Below are 8,732 nucleotides of genomic sequence, written 5' to 3' on the forward strand. Positions count from 1 at the left end.
ATTCCTGCCATTAAACTGAGGTAGGCTGTCATCCGCAGAAGGCTGGAAGCACTGCCATGCAAGGGTAGTGGTGCCTTGATCTTTTATTTCGAATTACAAACATTAAGAATAAAAGGTTTCTGCATTTCTTATTAACCTAAAGTTCAGCTAAATACAAACTTCGCAGTAAAGTTTTGCAGTGGCACAGTACCAACAGAGAATACAGAAGCATTTTTAAACTATACAAAAATTTCAAATGGAAAATGACCTTATTTCAGGTTTTTTATACATTACCGGATAAAAAGTCTCATTTTAGGAGACATCTAAAAGAATCAAAACACATCTATAGCTATATTTTAAACTTCAAATTTGTGAGAGTAATTTATTATATTTTGACTTTATAATATTCTCTATTAAATCAAAGAAAATTCAAAATACTTTTTTACAAGATAAACATTTTTGGCAAGTTTTCCTTAAAAAAAAAAATAAAATACACCCCTTCCCCCCAACAAACAACCAAAAAACATTGTCAGTGTATAGTCAGTTTCTGTCTGGGGTCCTGAGGAGGAGGTGCGGGGGATGAAAAGAAAAATGAGAGACAAAGTTATAGGATCAGGGGCCTGAAGCCTCTCAGACTAAAGCCTTGATTATAATCTTCTTTAGCCTTTTATTGGGATTCTCATAAAAAGCAGGAACAGGGCAAATAGGAGGAATAATTAACAGGATTAGGGAGGACAATACAACTTAATTATCACAGGAAATGGACTCTGACTTAGTTAGTCATCATGTTATCATTCCTTCAGGCATATCTCAGCAAGATATCTAGTGCTGTCCTAGTGGATCTCCAAAGGGACACAGGTCCTACTTTCATTTCCTTTTACACTAATGCTTTGCTAGATGTAGTGGATTGATAACTGGTGGTCAACTCATAACCCCCAGCTGAACTGAGTAAGTGTGGTGCTGGGTGTAGGAGGCCCACCTGGGGACTGTTGCCAGCAGTATAAGAGGCATAACTGGAGAAGAAGAAGGAGGCTGTTGGGAGCTGGTAGAAGCTGTGGGGAGCTGTTGGTTGTTTTGGAGGAGCTCGTCGTGCTGGCTTTCCTGGTGAACTTGGCTATTTCCATCCTCTGGAGAAGCTTGGGACCTCATTGGCACTGAGAATGGCTTCGGTTCACTTGGGAGGAGATCTGGTCCTCACTTTGAGCATTGCTTCCTGGCTCCAGAGGGGAAGATGATGCACTGCCAGTCTCTTGGAAAAGCTTGCTGCATTGGCTTCCCTAATGGGAACTCGGCCATCTTTATCATCAGAGGAGCTCGGAACCTCAGTGTTGTTGAGGATGGCTCTGGTACCTTTCAGGGGAGCTCTGATTCTTCTGAACATCACCTCCTGGCTCCAGTGCAGATCCCTCAGCCTGCTAGCACAGATCCTTCATCTCGCTGGCACAGACATTCTAGATTCCACCACTGACCTTTGGGCCTTCCCAGTACAGATCTGTGAAACAGGCCTGCATGAGATATTGTTATGGACTCTGGGCCTCCAGCTGGATTCATGGAAGGCATTGTTATGGGCTCTATTCAGCTGGACTCATGTAGGACATTATTTCAGGATCCAGGCCCTCAACTGGATTCCTGGTCTATAGTGTGTGGACAGATTTCCTGCACGATCTTAGGTATATCATTCTTTGGGTGACTATTATAAATAATCTTATAAAATATGTGTCCTGTATTATATTGTTCCCCTTCCAAAAATAACCCCCAGACCAACATACTAGACTTCCTCCAGAATCAAACAATCCTATGGCTTGGTCAGGCTCAAAGTCCCACATAGGTAATACATGGAAGGGTAATCTGTAGAATGTCCTTCTCCACAACACATATCTTTTTTCCTGCAGTTCACAATACTGCATAGTGCTGAACTGATAACACACTATTTTCAAGTTTTTTGTTTATTTGTACAACTTAAACCAGATTACTGGTTAAAATGCAAGAGTACACAATTTATAAAAGAAATTGGTTTTATAAGAAAAGCAAAATAATCACTGGTGCCTTTTTCTTGAGGCTTGTGAACAGGATAGGAACAGAAGACATCTCCACAGCCTCCTTCACTCAGGAAGGACAAGGACCCCATTAAAGAGTGTGATTTGTTATAAATGCTCAGAGATTTGCTCACTTTTGGGACACATTCAAAGGACAGTAGTCAGGGTTCGAATCATGTTCCAGGAGAGGCCAGTACAAGGATTTGGGAGTTCATATATTCAATCTACAGAAATCATTATTGGCTAGAGAAGTTAAGCCTACATATTTGGAAGCAGTCTTTATTTATGTAAACATAAAGAAAAAAAAAAGATGGGATGGGCCATCTCAAACAGAAATCACTCTTTGCTTTGTAAGGTCCCTGAGGGTACGTACATTCAGTAACACTTTCTGAAAGGGAAAGAAATACCAGACTAAATCAAGTGGGAGCACTGCAGTATGTAGAATTCTTCCATATTCAATCTCATAGTCATGGGAAAGAGAAAGTTCCTCATACTGGAGTTATTCAAGAGAAGATAGCAACAGAAAAAAAGAGTCAATTCAAACTTAGATGTTCATATTTCAATAGTCGAGAAATCTACCTTCTTCAGTTTGCCTTACAATACAATAAGTACTCAAGGTTCAGTTTTTTTGGACTCAGTTTATTATTAGTTTATCTATTCTCTGTTCAAGGAAATGACTCAGTAGACTGAATTTTGCAGATTGCATACATACAGCTTTGGAAATAATGACATAGTGATAGAGCAGTCTACACATTTCATCTCCCACTTCCAGTAAACAAAAATATCTTGATTTCATCGCAGAAGTCATTACGACTGTGAGGTCTTTTGTAGGGAACCTCACTGGTCTCTCATTGTAAGAAACCGGTGGTGGATGAGAAGCCACTTTGAAGATATCAATATATAATACAACCACCATTGTTAATTCCCTACCACTTTGTTTGTAACTCTGTATTGTCTGTATTGTGCTTGTGATATGTTGTAAAATGTTGTATGTCTGTTAATGTTTCCCTCCTTTTATCTTTAAAATAAAAAATAAAATAAAATAAAATAAAATAAAATAAACCAGAAACACTAAATGCATTGGAAGAGAAAGTAGGTAAAAACCTTGAAGACATAGGGGTAGGCAGAGAGTTCATGAACAAAAACCAAATTGCACATGAAACACCTGAAAGAATCAACAACTGGGATCTCATCCTACTGAAAAGTTTCTGCACATCTAAAGTAATCACCAGCAGAGTCAAAAGAAAACCCACAAACTTGGAAAAAATTTTAGCTGACTGTCCCCCAGACAAAGGACTTCTGTGTAGAACATATAAAGAATTAAAAAACATCAGCTTCCCCAAATTCAAAGACCCAATCCAAAAATGGGCAGCTGAGATGAAAACACACTTCTCAGATAAAGAAACGCAAATGGCAAATAAATATATGAGAAAATGTTCAACATCATTAGTCATTCGAGAAATGCAAATTAAAACAACATTGAGATTTCACCTTTCCCCAGTAAGAATGGCTAGCATTAAGAAATCAACCAATAACAAATGCTGGCAAGAAATAGGAACCCTTCTTCACCGCTGGTGGGAATGCAGACTGGTGAAACCACTGTGGAAATCAGTTTGGAGATTCCTCAGCAAACTAGAACAACAGGTCCCATTCAACTCAGCTATTCTCCTTCTGGGTATTTTCCCAGAAGATCTAAAAACATCATATCACAGTGATATATGTGCACCTATGTTCATAGCAGCACAATTTGTAATTGCTAAATTGTGGAAGCAACTCAAATGTCCATCCACTGAGGACTGGATAAAAAAATTGTGGTACTTTTATATAATGGAATATTACTCAGCTATAAAGAAAGATAAACTTGAGGCTTTTATAGGTAAATGGTCACAACTAGAGACCATACTCATAAGTGAAATAAATCAGACCTGCATGTGCAAGCACTACATTATCTCACTAGTATAAAACCTGAAAGAGTTAATAAAAACTTGGAGGTATGATAGACATTGTGAAACAAAAGGAAAACACTCAAGGGTAGAGAGCAACTGGGATGTGGGAAAAAAGAAGGGAAAGAAGGAGAAATTTTGTATGTATGTGTATTCAGGGTAGTTAACATAGTTGATCTACTGTCTTCTATTTCTTTGCTGAAAGTAACAGTTAATGATTCCTTGATTGATCAATATTGCATGTCTCTATTTGTTTTCCTGAGAAACCACTTTGAAGATATCAATATGTAATACAACAAACATTGTTAATTTCTTACCACTTTGTTTGTAACTCTGTATTGTTTGTATTGTTCTTTTGCTATTTTGTAAATGGTTGTCTGTCTGTTAATGTTTCCCTCGTTTTATTTAAAAAAAAAAAAAAAGAAACCGGTGGTGGGTATGAGGAAAACAAAGACAAGAGACAATAGCTGGGGTCAGGTGGAGTGACCTCTTACTTGACAGGCAAGAGGACTGACTTCAACAATAGGGGACACACCCCTATTTTATACTCTTGCAAAGTTAGCATCACCAGAAGAATGTTGCCTAGGGATGAATGATTATATTTGTCCAGGCAGGATGTCTTTCTGAAGACTGAGGTATCTTGACTGCTTCTGGTACTCTGGCTCTGTCCTGCCCTCACACGTATGACCAATTTTCAGCTCCAGAGGCTCACGACAGTCTTTCACTTCAATCACCACCTTCATAATTTAAATTTTCTTTACTTATGCCGTTCAATTTTTATAATATTTTTAATATAATCCTTCCTGTGTCCTACATTACTCACCTTCATAAAGGTTCCAGTTTCCAGACTTAGGGAGTGATCTAAATTAAAATATTATCCTTTTGTAAAATTTTTGCAAGGTTTCAAACATTCCACGGAATTGATTTCAAACTCATTCTTGCTGAGAAATAATTTATTCAATATAAAAGCACACACAAAGGCCCAATTCAACTCAATAATGACTCCTGTATTTAATTAAATATTATAGCTCAGAATATATTAATTCTTTCATTTATGAAGCCATTTCTTTATATGTATAAGATTATTTTCACTTTAATGTTTCAATTTTTTGTAGATAACAGCTGTATTTTATACAGGTTTATTTTAATTTTGGAAATTACTATTAGAAAGTGTTGACATCTGGCCATTTTTAAGTATACCCAAATTATTAACCATTATGAAATATAGCACATGATTATGAACTTGCAATGCTGTGTTTTCTGGGCCAGATATTTAAAAATTGAGAGAAAATGTCACAATATTTTCAAAGTTGATTTATAAATTTGCATTTTTCAAGCAATACTTTTTTCCTTTATTTGCTCCAGAAAGTGAAATCAGTTATCAGTGAGGTTTATTCTTTATGTTTTGTCTTTTCCCATATCATATAAAATTTTTACACACCTAAAAATATTCCTTTAATCTCAAAACCGCATGGCTCATCTTTTACATTAATTCATCCAAAATGGTAAAATCTCACATTGCTAAATGAAATTAAATTTGCTTGTTAACTTTTTTTTTTCTGGTACCAGGAATCAAACTCATGACCTCTTGCTTGCCAGGCAGGTGCTGTGCTGCTGAGCTAAATCCCCAGCCCCTTGCTTATTAACTTAAATACAATGTTAATACAATATAATTTAATACAGCTTAATACAATTAATTTAAGCTAATACAAACTAACTCAAGTACAATTTTCTCAGTGTATTTTAAATCTTCAGCAAGGTATTAGGTTTGCAACAGTAATCATCAAATTAAGTTTGTTGAGCTTGTGGAAAATAGCAAGCATGCAAGTTAGCATAATCATGATTTATCAGGTAAATATTCATGTTGTATCAGGTATTTCAATAGTGTACTTTCTTTGCCATGAAAGATGCTGTGCCTTTTGGACTCACTAGAAAAATTTGTATCAGCATCTTTGGATGGGACTATAAATGAGGTATAATAGAAAAAAGGGCATGCTGAAAATCACCTATTGTTTTATTTTAAATAAATTTGGAATGTGAACAATTCAAAAACTTCATAAAACCATAATTCCATGTCATTATGTACCATTCTTTTTCTTGGTACTGGCATTTACTAAAGTACCAATGTTCATCTGTATGATATTTTTGCTGTCAGAAATCATTTTAATAGATTTAATGAGTTGATAAGCCCATATTCTTCTGTCAATCCTTTCACTGCATCAGTACAGTTTCCTATGATTTCTCACTAGTTATTTCATGGTATAGTGTAAACTTATCCAGATACACAGAAATTTTTTCTCTTGTATGAATACTAGACTCTACAAAGAGCTCACATTCAAACACTCAGCCCAATAACCTGGAAATATTTTGCACAAACTAAATTACCAAAAATGCTTAATCAAATACAGTATGTATTTAAACCACCCCATTTATGTTTCCTTGAAAATGTACATTCCTCCCAAGTTACACCTTTTAGCTGTTCTTTGTGCTGCCTTATTCTTCAGCATAGTTTGACCTCCTAGAGTTTAGAGATCTGCTATTTTTCTGCTGTGTACTCTGAATGTAAAATGTGATAGTCTCACAATAGGCAATCAATATAAATATGTCTTAATTCTGAAAGAATTAAGAAATACTTTTAGTTTTTTAAACTATATTATACGAATGGAATTTTTATGTGTTCCTATTTTATAATACTTGTAGCAATGTCAGCATCATACACACTAAACTTTTCCTCTGAAAATGTTTGTCTCTTCATTTCCTATGTGTTCTTACATGGTCAGATTAAATTTTCTTGGCATAATTATACTGAAAACATAGAGCAAACAAACATAGGATGAAATAAACAGAGAATTATTTTAGGTTCATTATATTTTGTTCCATGGAATTTGGCAAGAATTACATTATTATTTTTTGCAAAACTAATTATAAAAGTTCGTCTTGTTTGCTTAGGCAATATACATTGAAATAATGAAATCTAAACTAAAATTATTTTATTTTAACTTTTTAAAGATACTTTGGGATTGTACCTACTACCCAGGGAAAGAGTGAAGTCTCTAAAAGCTGAAAATGAATTCGCACTGGGCCCTGTTCCAGCTTGAGGATCTAGGACAGCTGCTTTTATTAGAAACACTCAGCCCTACAGATTCTCTCTTGCTGCTTTTTTTGAGTAGTAGCGAAAGAACTTTCTCCAAGTCAATGAATGACAAAATGAGTCCCTTTTTAAAAATTATGGGAGAGAAACTGTACAAAGTACAAACCTCTGAACTGACTGTATCCATCCCTAGCAAATCTTTGTATATAGTCAAAACTCACTGCTCCTAGACTGGAATTTTAATTCTTTCTAAAAGAATGTATTTGATTTGTTGAATTGAGCCAGATTCTCCAAAGGAGTCATTTCCACAGAAACAGCCAGGCCTGTTCGAGAAAGTGTTATTTTCCTAAGCTCCTGAATCACTTTGCTGACAATCTGACTGCCCATACAGGCACGTGTCCTGCCTGTCTCCAGGGAGACACAATGTCATCTGGAAGATTAATTATCCTCTATATTCACCTTCACTCAACTGTTGGTGCTAAAAATATATCCCGATTCTGGACTCCCACAACTGGATCCACAGCAGGGAATGCCGTTGGCTTAACAGTATAATTATAAGCATTAAATTCTCAATTCTGAATAGCTTCTGAGCTGGTTCCCTATCGGAGCCTCCAGCTGCATTCTTTTTATCCCTGAAATTTCCATTACTGAGTTATTATATGGTCTAAAAGTGAAGGCCTTAAAGGCCGGACTTTTCCCAAAGTCACTTGAATGCTTTAGCTATAAATAATTCCATTTTCTGCACTATTTTGGTAGTGACCTTCACCAGTACCCATTGGCACATTCTTTCAGGACAAGTGTATCATCTGAAACAGATCGCTTTCATCATGGGCTAAAGACCTCCTCCACCTCTGTTTCTTACTTACTCCCCAGTAGCATTTTTTCAGCCAGTGGGGAGATAAACTGCGGGGACTATTGCATGCCTATCTCATTTCAAGAATAAAATAAAATATCTTCTTTCAGGAACCCAGAATGTTACAAAAATCATTATATTTGACCAGTTATATCCCTCATTTTATTTATTTTTGCTTATCTATTGAATACTTTATATCTCAATGGATTAGGATTTTCTAGAAAACTGTGATTTTCAATTCATTTTCCATCTTAATTTCAGTGGCTAACACATCATCTTCCTGTTTGGAAATGTAATCTTTAATTTCAATAATTTTCTATTTTAAATAATGAAAATATTTTGTGTAGTATCTTCACAGATATTTTATCAAGATAAATTAATATTTTAGGAAGATGCCTTCCTTGATATCATGGACTAAAAGCTTCATGCACTACCGAGTAAAAAATTTATACTTTTTATTAATTCTTACACACAAAATTTTTCATGGTTATGAAGTTACTTTTGCCTTTTGTTTGTATCTAATTTTCTGCAACTTTATTTTATATGTTATGAACTACGAGAATTTTATGAATTTTTGAATCCTTTGTCATAGTAAAATAATGATGTAAGCCTTTTTTTTATTTCAGCAGATTGTTTGAGTGCACATTTAATGTTTTCATTCCCTTCTATATACACTCTATAAAAATAACAATAAAGTACATTGCATGTGCTAATTGTATATAGAATTAAAAGTTAATTGTTGGCAAAAATTAATAAAACAAATAGATTTTAATTTATTTGAATTTCCTTTACTGTTAAAAGCAGTAGTAGAAAATCATTTAAATAATACT

This window comes from Chinchilla lanigera, unplaced genomic scaffold (genome assembly GCF_000276665.1).
Source record: "Chinchilla lanigera isolate Chin_1 unplaced genomic scaffold, ChiLan1.0 scaffold00075, whole genome shotgun sequence".
NCBI lineage: Eukaryota > Metazoa > Chordata > Mammalia > Rodentia > Chinchillidae > Chinchilla > Chinchilla lanigera.